Source organism: Chenopodium album, chromosome 14 (genome assembly GCF_948465745.1).
Source record: "Chenopodium album chromosome 14, dcCheAlbu1.1, whole genome shotgun sequence".
NCBI lineage: Eukaryota > Viridiplantae > Streptophyta > Magnoliopsida > Caryophyllales > Amaranthaceae > Chenopodium > Chenopodium album.
Genome location: NC_137847.1, coordinates 46353294 through 46370064, shown reverse-complemented (window position 1 = coordinate 46370064; position 16771 = coordinate 46353294). Strand labels below are relative to the sequence as shown.

Here is a 16771-nt window from a genome sequence, read left to right as displayed (position 1 = left end):
TAATAGTCGGGAGCCCAAGGTATTTCTCATGTCTAGCCACTTGCTTCACACCAAGAACTCCAATAATATCCCTCCTCCTACAAGCCTCCACATTTTTACTAAAAGACACTTCAGATTTATCAAAGTTAATCTTTTGTCCCGATGCTCATTCATAAGTGCTAATAATGTTAGCAATTTTAGAGCATTCTTGAAGTGTCGCCCTCGAGAATAAGATACTGTCATCAGCAAAGAACAAGTGTGAAATCCGCGGAGCACCTCTACAAACCAAAGCTCCATGAATGAGCTTCTCATTGGCAGCCTTGACAAGTAAAGATGAGAAAGCTTTGACATAAAGGAGAAAAAGGTAGGGGGAAATCGGGTCCCCTTGCCTCAAGCCACGAGAAGGAGTAACACAACCTGTAATCTGGCCGTTAAGCTTAAAGGAGTACTTAATCGACGAAAGGCACATCATAACACGTCTCGTCCACCTACCATCGAAGCCCGATTTATCAAGAACATACTTCAAAAAAGTCCATTCGACACGATTATAGGCCTTACTCATATCAAGTTTAAGCGCCATCGTTCCACGTTTCCCATCGCCTCTTCTCTTCATAGCATGGAAAATCTCAAAGGCTACAATCGCGTTATTAGTGATCAACCGACCCGGCACAAACGCACTCTGATGATGAGAGATAAGCCCCGGAAGAATAATCTTAAGACGATTAGCCATCATCTTAGAAATTATTTTATAAATTACATTACAAAGGCTTATGGGCCGAAACTCTGTCATCTTTGTCGGCTCCTGACATTTGGGAATAAGCACAATGCAGGTCTTATTCACCTCCCCAAGATCACCACCCTCAACCCACCATCTCTGGATGAAAGTCACCACATCCGGACCCACAATGTCCCAACATTTCTGAAAGAACAGAGCATGCATTCTGTCAACACCCGGGGCCTTATTAGGATGCATCTGAGAAAGAGCTTAAAGAATTTCATTCGCCGTGGGAACAATAATAAGGGCTGAATTCATCTCATCAGACACCATCGAGGTTAAACCTGCAGTAGCCTCCTCAAAACTAGAAGGCAAGGATGAAGAGAAAATATTAGAAAAATAATCTTCAACAATTCTCTCAATTTTCCCCTCATCATCACACATAACCCCATTTGCATCCTCTAGCTTACTAATGCAATTTCGTCGTTTCCTATAATTAGCCTTGTGGTGAAAATACGAAGAATTTTTATCACCATCTTTTAGCTCATTCACCCTAGAACGTGCGTGCCAATAAGACTCATCAAGCCTTTGCAACTCCTCCAACTCGGCCACAATTTTTGCACATTGCTCCAACATCTCCGCATCCAGATCACACCGCTGCCAGTGCTGTAACTCTTGCTCTTTTAGCCTGATTTTTTTTCCGAATATCCCCAAAAGTATTACTAGCCCACAAATGAAGTATGCTAGCACAAACTGAAATTTTTTCACCAATACCAATACCAATACCATGCCCAGAGAACCCAGGTTACTTGGACTTGGCATATAGTTATGTTTTACGAATTTACTACGCATATTTTTATCAGGTTTATCCATCCCTTAGTGTATGGAGATTATCCATACATTATGAAGAAAACCCTAGGAAGGCGACTTTCATCTTTTACCACGCAAGAAAGCAACCTAGTTAAAGGCTCATTCGACTTCATTGGATTAAACACTTACACTGCTCAAACAGTTAAAACGATCCAACCGTACTCGATTTGGCAGCTAAATGTCCATGTATGTGTTACCTTTAATATGCGGACTTATGTTATAAAAGCTCATCATGATCATCTATCTCTACGTACTATTTAAACATTAATTAATTCATTACAAAAAATTTATATAACATTTACATTAATATATAAATTAAAACCAGCAGTTAAAAAAAAAAAAAAAAAAAAAAATTAGATCAAATTATATTTTAGTTGGCAACACTAGTAGTATTATTACTCGTAGAAGAACAAAGATGTAAACTAGTTTATTTTTTTTTGTCCTATTTGCTTTTGTATGGTTTTCAATGCAATCTAACTAGTTAAAATATTTATGCTATGTATTACAAAAGAAAAATATATGCATAAAAACTAAATATTAGAATTTCAAAATAACAAGATCCATATAATTATATTTTAAAGTATTAAAACTCGTTAAATTGTTAGATTTCATTTGCAAATTGCCAAAAGCCGATCTCTCAAAATTCCAGATGTGACATATATAGATAAATATTGAGGGTCAGGGTAACTTTTTTTTTTTTTAAGAAGTAGCTATGCTGCCTATATATGCATGTCTGGCTGTCTGTGTATATAAATTTAAAATACTAACAATATTTTACTTCTTACAGCTACAAATGTTGGAGCCCTTGGAAGAAATGGGGTGAGAAATTGAGAATCCAGGCAATGATATCTTCATATAATTTAATTATTTATTTATTGATTTTTTAAGACATATGTTATTGTTGCATTTAGTATGTGCAAGGAGTACTGGAATATTTCAAACAAGTTTATGGAAATCCTCCAATTTATATTCATGAAAATGGTACGTGTTTCTTATCTTTCTTTACTTATATAAAAACATTTGAAACATTATTTTGAGTACATTAAGACACAGCAACATAACTTATAATCTACTTAATATGATTTTATTGTTGTATAATTCATGCATGTATATGATAAGTTTTAATAAGATACGAATAATAATATGATCAACTTCACACATTGGGATTTAAATATTACTCTTAAAGACAATAGACAACTTTATCAATAAATAAATAGCTAATTTTTATTTTTATTGAGTTATCAATTAATTATTTTATTTTTAACCATTTTAGGGTAACTTTTAACTAATCAATTAATGTATAAATATTGGTTTAAAAGGTTATACACCCTCCGTTTCAAGTTACTCGCAACAAACATAGTGATTGCGGACTTCTAGGCAAAAGATTGTAAGTGGATTAATTAAACAAACGGCACCCTCCGTTTCAAGGGGTATGTAATTAAAGAGTGGGAAAGTGGAGGGAAAGTTTGTGGTCCCATTTATTTTGGTGGAAACATGTGATTATTTTTTTGGTGGGTCTTCTTTTCCCTCCCTTTTTTGTTTGTTTTGGCTGTCTTAGTTAAGGAGGCAAACATTTTAGCCTCAAATTTTTTCCCTCCAAACTTTTCATGAAAATTTAAAACCACTTTCAAATTTCAGTTTTTGAAAGTCATCAAATTTTAAAAGCAAAAGGCCCTTATAAAAGGCACAAATCAGCTTCATACACCCCTATTCATTCATAACTAGTTTTTGGGGAATAGGGGGGGGGGGGGAGGGAAATCGAAATCCACCATTAGTTACAAACCACAACCATCAAGTAATTGTTTCAAAAATTACAAAAACCATCATCAACCCTAATTAATCCTAATTCCTAATTACCGAGTTAGTTGCAGCAGCTGTTCTTTGTACAGAATTAGGCTCCACTGAAAGCTTTCAAAAAAAAAAAAAAAAATCAGGCACCTCCACTTCATCACCTACCACCAGATCTGTTACAAAAAACAAAAGGGACTCATGGAAGAAATCTTTGATGATTTTTTTCGATATCAACCAACTGTTGATGGAGCAAGACAAAGATATGGCAGTAGAAAACAATAACACACAATCAGGGTCAGATTCAAACAAATCTAATCATCAGCAAAACAATGAAGGCAGTGATGTTGGGGACTCACAGTCAGAATCAGAAGAAGAAAATCAGAATGCAATCCATGGCAGGCAAAGCAGAGAACTTAACATTGAAGAAAAAAGACAGATAGTAGATGATATACTGTTTAATATGGAAGGGGACTCATTTCTAAGAGGCCTACTAACCTCATTAGCAATCAAGCACCATGTACACAGATCAACTACAAGTAGATGGTTCAAAGAAATTAAAAAACAGATTCAGTTGGGGAATGTAGTTGATGTAAGGAGCAAGAAATTAGGCAAGATAGGACCCAAGCTCAAGGAATACTCAGATGAGTGGCTAATGTCTGTCTCACTGTACAAGAGAACCACAAATAGGAGTTATGCTGCAGCATTGAAGGTTCCTCATGTTATCATACATAGGTTAAAAAAACAGGGGAGACTAAGGACAGTTACAGCAACAAATCACCCTACACTAAGTGATAATCACAAAGTGGCAAGGCTGAAATGGGTGCTTAATCATGTTAACCCTCTTCCTAGTGAGGGTGACCCTACTTTTATGGATTTGCGGCATTACATCCACATTGATGAGAAGTGGTTTTATTTGAACCCAGAAATAAGGACTTTTTACCTCACACCAAATGAATAAACACCATATAGAGCACAACAATCAAAGAGGTTCAAGCTAAAGGCCATGTTTATGGGAATGATTGGGAAGCCACTGTATGATAAGCATGGTATAAATGATTCACTCAGGGAATATATGGTCTTTTCCCATTTGTGAAGTATGAGATGGCCAAGAAGAAAAGCAAAAACAAAGATGCAGGCACCATGGAAACTAAAGCAATTCAAAGTGTGAACAGAGAAGCTATTAGAGACATGATATTACAACACATCATTCCAACAATACATGCACAATGGCCAGCACAATTATCAAAGAACATAATCATACAATGGGACAATGCTAGGCCTCATCAGATACCGAGGGATGAGGAATTTTTGGCTGCCACTCAAGCAAATGGGTTTAATATCTAATTTGTATCTCAGCCTACCCAATCCCCTAACCTGAATGTGTTGGATCTTGGTCTATTCAGGGTAATACAATCAATACAATATCAATCATTCCCAAAGAATTTGGATGAACTTTTGGAAAAATTTGCAGAGGCATTTGATGTTTTTGATCCAACACTGAACAAGTATTCATGGATCACTCTACAGTCATGCATGATAAAAATATTGGAAAAAAGGGGAGAATAATTTCAACCCCCTACACATGGCGAAAGAAAGACAAGACAGAGAAGGAACTCTCCAAGAGATAATTAAAGTGGACAGGGACCTCATCACACAGACTGTCAACTACCTTAATACCCTATTTATTCCTACACTAGGAATTCAAGAAGGAACACATGAGATGGGTGTGGATGCAGATTGATGCTCCAGGTATGAGGTCAACAACCTTTTGAAGTTCAAGCTAAGATAAAGATGAAGATGCAAGTTTTGGAAAAAGAGATGCAGAATAGATGCTTTTGTTTATCAAGATGCAACAACCAACATCTACACAAGATCACTGACTGCCACATATAACCAGTAACACTTAAAGTTATTTTTTTTGCTTGTCTTTGTATTGGTTATGTGTCTTTTGGTAAATAGGATAGGAACATTAGTAAGGCAGTCATTGTAGTGTAGAGTACATGACATAGGACTTATGTAAAGTGTCAATATTTTGAATATCAAAGAAATCAATTAACACATATGCTTGTTGCAATATCACAGTCAAATAGGGAGCAATATCCATCAGATGGGATTGTCTTAAACATGGCAAACTCCCTACACAGGGTACCTTAACAACAACCTCTAATTGAAAGTGTTTGTAACACCATATAAATTCCTTTTTTAAAAATACCTGTTTTGCCTTGTTTAAAACTCAAAATAGGAAAATCTAAGACATTACCGCCACCGTGAAAACGGCTAAGGCAACTATCAGAGACACACAGCGGAAGACTATCCTTTAAAAACATTCAAAACGACTCAACTTAAAAGTCAACCAACGAAAGTAAAGTCAAACAAAGTAAAAGAAAGTCAACCTACAACTTGGAACCATTGTAGGCCCTTAACAAAATTGAACCAAATTCAAAACCTTTGTGTTATTCTCACAAACATAGCATAATAAAATAATGAAAGCAATAACACATCACAAATTTATGGAAACTAGCATGACTCGCTCTTCACTCTTGCCCATCATGAATATGCTTCATCACCTGAAAAACTTCTCTCTACTTGTTTCCACTACTCTCCATTAAAAATGGGTCATCATAGGGCCAAGGTAAAGACAAGGCCAACAACACACACAAACACACAATCAGCAAAGCTGAGTACATAAGCGTAGTTAAACACACTAACATGCTTTCACCTATCACACACAACTTACCTTGTTGTACCTGTTTACAAGCACACAACATACAACAAAACTTCTCAACTAAGTAACTAAATAATTTATTTAGTATTGATTACGCATCGAACGGGTTTCCCCCCTAACCTGCCCTAATAAAGGAGTACTAACACGGGAGCTAACCGTGCCAGTATAAAATAATTTATTTAGTATTGATTACGCATCGAACGGGTTTCCCCCCTAACCTGCCCTAATAAAGGAGTACTAACACGGGAGCTAACCGTGCCAGTATATGGTAGTGGGATATTCGGTCGTTGGACGATCATCCTAAAACCAAACAATATTTCTACCTAAACCAACCTAAGACAAGTCTAGGGTAAGTAGAGGATCGTATCCACAGGGAATGGGTAAGTACACCGAGAGTATGAAACGGTTGCAATCTAGTTCGGTCACAAATTGGGGGTTTTGATTAGATAACTACTATGGAGACAAACACTAGGGGGGAATAGGGATCGACTCCAACCAAACCAACGGATCAAATCAATAGGCAAGCACGAACACAAATTGGGTGATAGAGAGGGCACTCAATGTTACCTTCTTTCGAAGCCACAACACTAAGCATTCCTAAGCCAAACTCAACTAACAAGATAGGCCAACCAAGTCTTAACAATGAGAAGTAGACTACTAACTCGGTTTTGTCTTTCGATCGGTCCAAGAAAGCATTAAGGCACAAACAATTGGGATTTCTCACCTAATTGTTGCAACTAAGACTACCACATCATTCAAACAAGGAACCGTAATCAAGAGGAATTTAGCATAAACATATAAGAATAGGCTCACAACTAGACTTCATCTCTCAATGCAAGCATAGAAGTGAATACATGAGCAATAAGTGGCCATCCAATTACACATGCAATTAACCAATTCTTTAACAATCAATCATCAACCCAAAATGAACATGCAAGCACAATCAACAATCAACCCATGGCTTGGTTGGGTCTTCACCCAACCCCTAGCTAAGAAACTACTCACTAAACATGGTGAGGGACATCAAAACAACAAGTTCTAATCCAAACATTAAGTTAATAAGTTAAGAGGAGTAGTAGGAACAAGGTAGATTGGACATGCAACAACAATTAAACAAGAACAAGAGAGAAATTAACAATTCAAAGTAAATAAAAACTGAAATTAAAGAGCAAGAGATAGAGGAAAGAGATTACTTAAAATGCTTCAAAGTTGAGAAAATGTTGAAAAGAAGAATACAAACTTCAATTAATCTACTTCAATGATTGAGTTGAGAAGTTCTAAGCTAATAAATAAGGGTTGAGAAGAACTAAGGGCCTAAGAAAACTAGAAGGGGAAAGAAGATCCTCAAAACTGAAGCTAAGCGTTCTATTTATATGCCCAAAGATTACATCGTAAAATCCGTCAAAAATTAGGCTTCAGAACAGGAGGAGCGCCCGCTCCTGGGTGTGGAGCGCCCGCTCCTGGGCTCTCTGCACGCCCTCTCCTCTTGCACCAGTTTGAGGCAGAATGTAGCAGTTCAGGTAGGAGCGCCCGCTCCTAAAAGGCTGCACGCCCGCTCCTGCTTAACTTTGCTTCCAAAGAGTATTTCTTCATGCTTATGCTATTAGCCCATTTTTCATCATACCTACAAGCACGAGCACACACATAAAAAGAAACGGGGAAGCCAAAAGATGCAAATTAGCGCAAGAGGAGTTAGAAAAAGGGATTAAAGTAGGGGAAAGAGTACAAAATTGTGTTTTAAAAAGCCATGATAAGTGGACAAATAAAACACTTATCAAATTCCCCCAAGCTAGCCAATTGCTTGTCCCTAAGCAATTCACTTGGCGCAAAAGAAACCAATAGATTAGTCCGCTCAAAGAAAAGCACATGTAAAGATAAAAGAATCCTTAAGCAATAAAAACTCGAGTATGAGGTATATGCCTAAGATCAACCACGGTCATGACTAGCCAAGGCCTAGCTAACCTTCCCGAATGTACTCAACTTTGGTCCATTCAACCAATCTTACCGCGTCCCCAACACAAAGTTCAAATTCCCCCTAATGGTAGTGTCTCATGACTCCTCGAAGGAGCCGGAAGAAAAATAAACAAAAGAAGGTTTAGAACACTCGACATCTCAATGATAAGTACCCTCTCCATATGCTTGTGAACCAACTCCCTCCACCGACTATGGCTTCAACTACTCTACTAACATTACAAGACTCAAGGATTACGGCACAAAGTTAAGGCATAGAGAAAACTAGAAGTGCTTTGCAATTAAAGTCAAGCTAAGATATATAACACTAAGAGCAAACCTAAAGAGGTTTCTAACTTTGACCCAAATTACAAACTATGAATAAACTTGAAACAAAAATGCACCCCCAAGCTTGTTTAATTGCTAGGGTGGTGGCTATTCATCACTTCTTTTTCTTTCTTTCTTTCTCTATTTTTTTTTTCTTTTTCTCTTTTTTTTCTTTTTTTTTTTTTTTTTTTTTTTTTTTTTCAAACTTGGCATTTACATCACAAACTATTATTTATAACAACTTAGATATTGAACTAATGAAACAAGAATGACATGCCTTAACTTTGTGCGAATGAACAATACATAACAATCTTCATGATCACTAAGAGTAGTTTAGGCCGCGATCTTGGGAGTTAAGACTCAAGTTCTCGATCTAGGTACTAAATCAAAGAGGATCCTTGCCACTCATTCAAAATGTAGTAGGCTTGAAAAATATTACAACCTCACTTTTGGGAACAATGTGGGATCAATTACTACCTTTCGGGGTTCAAATTCCTTCGATATGGGCGACACCTTCTTACCACAATCCTAGACTTTTGGTTTCGTACATTCGGTAAGGTTATTCTCACACTAGCCTAAACTAGCCAATTCTATGTTCAACCAAGGGCATCTAAACCATACTCGAAATTTTATTACCAAAAGAAAGCAAATATCCATCACATGCAATCCAATATCATCATTGAGGACTATTCTAAAAGCAAAAATGTTTTTTTTTTTTTTTTTTTTTTATAAAAAAAAAAGGGTAAAGGGACTAAAAGGAAAATATAAACAAGAAAAGAAGGGAAGGAGTTACCATTGATCTTGATGTAGTAGTGTCTCTTATATACAAGGTGATAAAAGAGTAGTGATTAGTAGCAAAGCAAACAAGGACTATTATGAGTGGATCATACACATACGAGTTAAACAATCATTCCACAATTCATAAATAAACCGTCATTTGCAAAACTAGGACAATTATATCACAAGCTCACTTGAATTCATTTTACCATCAAAGACACTAGTCGAATCATCAAGCCAAATGACTACAAGCAAAGATAATATATACAAAGTCTAAACTAATTAAAGGAAACACAATTTTTTTTTTTTTTTTTTTTTTTTTTTTTTTTAGAGGAGGGGAAAGAGGTACTAGCTAAAGAAGATTAGGAGAGGGAAGGAGAAGAGGAAGGAAGGAGAAACTAACTAAAGAATTTGGATTAAGGGCTTTGGATTTTTGGGTTTTGGATTTTTGGGAAGGAGAGGAGGCTCATCAACAAATATCATCATCGAAAATGAAGCACATAAACCAAACCAAGCTCATCAAAATGCAAACATTCAACCATTAACTAACCAATCGAGACAAACGGAGCATAATCAAATTAAGCAACAAAACTAGCAACAACAAATCCCAACTCTATGCAAGGCCTAAATACTCCCCCAAGCTAGACATTTGGTCACCGTTTCAATGAAACAAAATAGGCAATGAAGTAACCTCCCCCAAGCTTGGGATTGGCGCCGTCCTCGGTGTCCCAAGAAGTGAAAAGGGGCAATGAAACGGTGACTAGAATGCCTAGACCATCTAACTATGTCGGCGTCCCGGCGAATAGTGATAATTGTAGTTAATATCTACATCACTAGAAGTGGCCGGGGCGTCTACATAAGGAGGTAGATCATAGTTGGGGCAAGTGCGGTAATGGCCAAAGTCCGGCATACCTTGCTCACCCCAACCACCATCATAGCCGGGTGGAAACCCGTAATGCCCCCTTAGGGGGGGATCGAGCACCTCCGAAGATGAACTATCTCCACTAACCTCGGGGACATAGTAACAGCTAGGGTCGCCCCTATAATCACTTCCCCCGGGTTGTGTGTAGTCATAAGGGGGAAAGGAGCGAAGCTCCTCAATTGAACTACGCGGGCCTTGCCAAAAGGGGTAGGTGGGTTGGCCATTGTTCCAACCCGCTACCGGCCCTTCTTGAACGGGACGGTTGGGATAGTTGAGGTAAGGGAGAAAGTCTCCCCTCTCAACTTGATGTTGGTAGCTTCTCTCCGCTACAAAACTTTGGTACTCATTTTGTTCAAGAAGTCTTTGATTGGTTAGATTTAATTGGTTGAAAGCAATTTCCACATCAAAGAGAGAAGAGGAGGAAGAGGAGCCATCTACCCTAGATTGGGGAATGGAGGATGTACTCATACGACGGGGTACGGGTACATTCTCGCCACCACCGGCCATACCTCGTGGGAGTTGATCTCTTGGCACTTGCCATGTGTCCCCCACCGAGTTATTAACCGCCGGATTTGGGAGAGTGCAATAATGCACCCCATTGACCTTCCAACTAAAGCGAAGATTTCGGCCCGGAATTTCACTAAGGAACTTCATATCACTAAGTGCCTTAAGATCAAGCATGTTAGAACTTTGGACCGGGGTCATTTGGTCTAGAAAAGACCCAAACCCTAACTTCCTCGCAATAATTGAAATCATTCCCCCGCATCTAATCTCTCCGCTCATCTCTCCACTTTCTCTTATTTCAATACATCTCTTGATGAACAAGTATCCCATGTTCACATTCCCTTCCACATTTCCTTCGAATCTTGAAGCTAGAAAGAGGCATTTGATCTCCTCTTTAGTTTGCTTCCCTAAGTCTTGTTTAGAAAAACAAGCATAGCTCATGATTCGCATGAAGATTCGAAGGACGGGGTGGATAATGTGGCTAGCATGGCTAGACCGGGTTGTGAAATTGGGATACCCCGCAATGGTATTCCACCACACTTGCTCCTCATAACTTGAGAAGTAAGTACCATTGGGGTCATAGATTTGGTTGAGGGTGGGCCATTCAAAAATTTCGTTCAATCTCGTCAAAGTTAAGGTTTTTTCGACATTGAACATTCTAAATTTTATTTCACATTCTAATGGCTCATCCTCAAGGCTTATGTGCTTCATATAAACCGATGATAGGAATTCAAGAGTTAGGGAAGAAAAGGTTTCTTCCCCAAGGTCCAAGAAGTCTAGCCAACCGAAGTTTCCGGCTACTCTTCTTATTCCCTCATCGACCCCTAGAAGTCGCATTGAATGTTGATGATAGAATCGGGTTGGAATAATTTTTCGTTTGGAAAGGTCATCGAAAGGCTTTTTAAATCGTTTATCGATTTTTAAAGTTGGTGGTGGGTTAGGGTTTTCTCGTTGTGAAGGGGATGAGGATGTTTGAGGTTCACTTGTTTTCCTTTTCTTAATCCCTCCAATGAATTTCTTCATTTTTTTTCTTTTAGTTCGGAAAAAGGTAATTAGGAAAAATACTCAACAACAAACAACTCCACACACACCCTTAACTTCAAACCCCCTTTAAAAATCCAAATGTACCTGTTCCACAACACAACCAACAATATATTCCAACACAAAAATCCCAACAACAATGCACTTCACTAATTTCACACAAATCACATTCACAAAATCACAATGTTTATGGTTTTTCAATCACAATTTCAACTATTCTAAAAATCATTCACAATTTTCTCTAACAATTCTCCATAAAACATCAATAATTGTTCAATTCCAACCAAACATGCAATCAACTACACAATTTGTATGAAATAAACAATAATTAAGAAAATTTGAAAAAGAAAGTTGAGTAGAGAAGTGGATTATACCAAATAGAGTATGAAAATGCTCTAAAATCCTCCAAGACTACCCAAATTTGCTCCTCCTTCTTCAAGCTTTCACCTTCTTGCTCTTGTTCTTCAATGGAGATTTTGTGGGTTTTCGAATTTTTGACCAAATTTGTGAATTTTTGTGATTTTTAGAAAGAGAATTGGAAGGAGAGTAAGAATTTGTAAATTTTGAGTGAAAAAAATGAAGGATTGATGATGATTTTGATGAGAGAAGGTAGAGAAGATGGGGTTTTTAGAGTGAGAAAGAGGTGGGTAAAGAGGAGAGAGAAGATGAATATGGGTAAATGAGAGGTGGAGAATGAGAGAAGGTAAAAAGAGATAAGGGGAAATCCCCCTTTTTTTACACGGCTGGGATTAGGAGCGGGCGTGCTGGGATTAGGAGCGCCCGCTCCTGCTGTTAGAGGTACTTACTGCCTCGTTTTTGATAGTAGGAGCGGGCGTGCAGGGATTAGGAGCGCCCGCTCCTACTTCTTGGTATCGATTCTGCCATTTTTTTTATTTTTTTTTTTCAATTTTTTTTTTTTTTTTTTTTTTTTTTTTTTTTTCGAGAGCTTAGTATAGGAGCGGGCGTGCAGGTGTTAGGAGCGCCCGCTCCTACATTTTCTGAAGTTCCTGCCAGATCTTTGATATAGAGGAGCGGGCGTGCACTCCTTCAGGAGCGCCCGCTCCTAGAATTTCAAGAGTTCCTGCCCAAATTTGAGTATACAGGAGCGGGCGTGCACTAGGGTAGGAGCGCCCGCTCCTATCTGGAGTTTCCAAATTTACATTTCTTTTCTCCGAGCAAATTACCTACAGCAAAACAAAACACTAAACAAAACATTCAAAATGTTAAGTGTTAGTTTAAGCTCTTTCATCTCTCTCTCTCGTTTTTTTTTTTTTTTCAAAATTTTTTTTTTTTTTTTTTTTTTTTTTATAGTAAAAGCAAAAATACTCGGGTTGCCTCCCGGGAGCGCTTCTTTAACGTCACTAGCTTGACGCAAATTCGAAAAGTATCCTCAAGGTGGGATAAAGTTCGAAACCAAATTGTCACCATTGTTTTCATTGTTACAACTTGCCATCTTGGGCAAAACCAAATTGTTTTCTTGACTAACACCTACAACAAATTCATTTTTATCATCTCTCTTTGAATCCTTCTTCCTTTTTCTCTTTGACTTTCCCTTCCTCTTCTTCTTGGAAGCCTTGATGTCACCCTCTTCATCCTTGTGAGCGTCGGGCTCACCATCTTCAAGCATAGTCTTGAGGCAAGCAAGCATGGAAATCACCTCATCAAACCTATCCAAACCTTGCTTTGACTCATGGACATTGAAAAGAGGGTTAGTAGCACAAAGCATTCTCAACATATGCAAATCATTATCATTAATAGCATCTAAGGTCATGCAATCTTTCATGGGGGAAGGACATCCTCTCTTAGGGTCAATGGTAAGACAAAATTCATCATCACCCACATTTAATGTGAGTTTTCCTTCCCTAACATCAATGATTGCACCACCCGTTGCTAAGAAAGGCCGACCTAGGATAATAGGGGTGAGGGCATCTTCCGTCATTCCTAGCACAATAAAATCAACGGGAATGGTGAAATTACCTACCTTGAGAGGGACATCCTCAACCTTACCCTTAGGGAATTTGGTGGATCCATCGGCAAGTTGAAGAGTGACATTAGTGGGTACCAAACCACCTATACCAAGCTTCTCATAAACCGAAAAAGGCATCAAACTCACACTAGCTCCTAGATCACATAGGGCATTCTCAAAGGAAATGTTCTTAATTGAGCAAGGAATAGAGAAACTTCCGGGGTCTTTTAGTTTAGTGGGAGAGTGGTTTTTGATAATTGCACTACAATTTTCGGTTAAGCTCACCGTGGTGGACTCACTCATGACAACCATCTCATCCTCACTTGACTTAGACACCTCACATTGTTTTTCTTCTCTAGCCTCCTCATTTTCACTCTCTTTTTGCAAGCTCATGGGTGGAGTTTCATCTATGCTAGTCCCACATCTAGTCATGATTGCCTTACAATGTTCTTCTTGACTAGGTGAAGAGATGCTAGGATTGTTGCTTTTAAGTGCATTGACTAGTTGAGTTAATTGAGTTTCTAGCATCTTATTGTGAACTTGCACTTGCTTGATGGACTCCTCTAAGTCATTGGTTTTCTTGGTTTGAGCATTAACAAATTTTTCCATTGTTGCTTCTAGACTTGACTTAGGAGGGGGAGCTTGAAGTTGGAGAGGAGGTTGAGGGATAGGAGCAAGGGTAGGTCTATTTCCTCCATTAAAACCGGGTGGGTTATGATTAGACGAATATTGACCTCTTTGGTGATACCTATTGTCATTTTGTTGATTAACTTGGTTGTTTGACACATAGTTACCATTACCTTGGTTCCTATAGTTTCCTTGATTATTTTGAACATTTCTTTGGCCACTATATTGACCTTGACCATTTCCTTGGGTTTGGCCCCCTTTCCAACCAAAGTTTGGGTGATGTTTCCATCCCTCATTATAGGTGTTGGAATAAGGGTCATACCTAGGATTGGTTTGACCATTGTTGATTGCATTTACTTGTTCCATGGAAGGGGAAGGGGAACATGCATCATTTAGCAAATAGCATTCCGAAGTCACATGATCATCACTTCCACAAGCATCACAAGACATCATTTGTATTGACATGTTTTCATTCAATGAACTAGACGCATGTGAATTATGACGTGGGGAAGGGGATAGAGAAGAGGATTGCAATTGATCAAACTTAGAAGATAAAGCATCTAATTTTGAATTAATCATGTTTATAGCATTTACCTCATACTTTCCTCCTTTCTTGGAAGTGCTTCTCTCATCGGGGCTCCAATCGGTGTAGTTTTGAACTACATCCTCAATGATCTTTAGTGCCTCCGTGGGTGGCTTGTTCATGATAGGTCCTCCCGATGCTCCATCCAAGAGTATGCGGTCCGATATCAAGAGTCCTCTATAAAACCCATGGAGCAAGAGCCAATCTTCCATGCCATGGTGGGGGCATTGTTGTTGGTAGCTCTTGAATCTCTCCCAAGCATCATAGAGGGATTCGTCGGGCTCTTGTTGAAAGTTCGAAATCTTGGACCTTAACTCCGCCGTTTTCCCAAGAGGAATGAACCTCCCAAGGAATGCCGAAGTCACCTCATTCCAAGTATTCAATGAGTTTGGAGGCAATCTATCAAGCCAATCACTTGCCTTGCCCGTTAAAGAGAATTTGAACATGCTTAAGAGAATGTACTCCGGAGTCACCCCATTTGCCTTCACGGTGCTACAATACCGTGTGAATTGCTTGAGATGTGCAATGGGATCTTCATGCTTTGCCCCGGAGAATTGATGACCCTCAATCAAGGTGATAAGGGCGGGCCTTATCTCAAAGTTGTTTGCTTCAATAGCGGGAGTAGCAATCCCACTTGCTTCTTGATATGGAGGAGGAACACCAAACTCTCTTAAAGTCTTGTTCGGAGCGGCCATTTCAAATTGGTGAAGAGGTGGAGAAGTTGGAGAATTTGTCCTTGGTGACTCTAATGGAATGGTGTCTCCACTAGACTCACTAGAACTGGAATGATCGGACTCAACTACCACTTGTGCCTCACTTGATGTGGCACCCCTAGCTATCGCCCTCTTTTCTCTTCGATTTGCCCTTACTACTTTTTCAAGCTCAAGATTCAACGGCACAAGAGGAAGTGTCCTATTGCTGCGTTTGGGCATAAACAAAGAAGACTAGAAGGGAGATTAGTAGGTTAGTCAAAGAAAACAGAGAAAAATAAAGCTATACAAATGAACTAGTCTCACATATCTCATAAGTAACTCAATGCTTAACGCCATTCCCCGGCAACGGCGCCATTTTGGTAGTGGGATATTCGGTCGTTGGACGATCATCCTAAAACCAAACAATATTTCTACCTAAACCAACCTAAGACAAGTCTAGGGTAAGTAGAGGATCGTATCCACAGGGAATGGGTAAGTACACCGAGAGTATGAAACGGTTGCAATCTAGTTCGGTCACAAATTGGGGGTTTTGATTAGATAACTACTATGGAGACAAACACTAGGGGGAATAGGGATCGACTCCAACCAAACCAACGGATCAAATCAATAGGCAAGCACGAACACAAATTGGGTGATAGAGAGGGCACTCAATGTTACCTTCTTTCGAAGCCACAACACTAAGCATTCCTAAGCCAAACTCAACTAACAAGATAGGCCAACCAAGTCTTAACAATGAGAAGTAGACTACTAACTCGGTTTTGTCTTTCGATCGGTCCAAGAAAGCATTAAGGCACAAACAATTGGGATTTCTCACCTAATTGTTGCAACTAAGACTACCACATCATTCAAACAAGGAACCGTAATCAAGAGGAATTTAGCATAAACATATAAGAATAGGCTCACAACTAGACTTCATCTCTCAATGCAAGCATAGAAGTGAATACATGAGCAATAAGTGGCCATCCAATTACACATGCAATTAACCAATTCTTTAACAATCAATCATCAACCCAAAATGAACATGCAAGCACAATCAACAATCAACCCATGGCTTGGTTGGGTCTTCACCCAACCCCTAGCTAAGAAACTACTCACTAAACATGGTGAGGGACATCAAAACAACAAGTTCTAATCCAAACATTAAGTTAATAAGTTAAGAGGAGTAGTAGGAACAAGGTAGATTGGACATGCAACAACAATTAAACAAGAACAAGAGAGAAATTAACAATTCAAAGTAAATAAAAACTGAAATTAAAGAGCAAGAGATAGAGGAAAGAGATT

At 38.7% G+C, this 16771-nt stretch overlaps 1 non-coding gene across 1 annotated transcript; it reads left to right on the top strand.

Moving 5' to 3' along the window:
* The first annotated feature begins 14987 nt into the window (after window positions 1–14987).
* Window positions 14988–15094, top strand: LOC145580560 (small nucleolar RNA R71). Its single transcript, XR_014099578.1, has one exon. It is a non-coding gene; the product is annotated as a small nucleolar RNA R71 (small nucleolar RNA).
* The last annotated feature ends 1677 nt before the right edge of the window (window positions 15095–16771 follow it).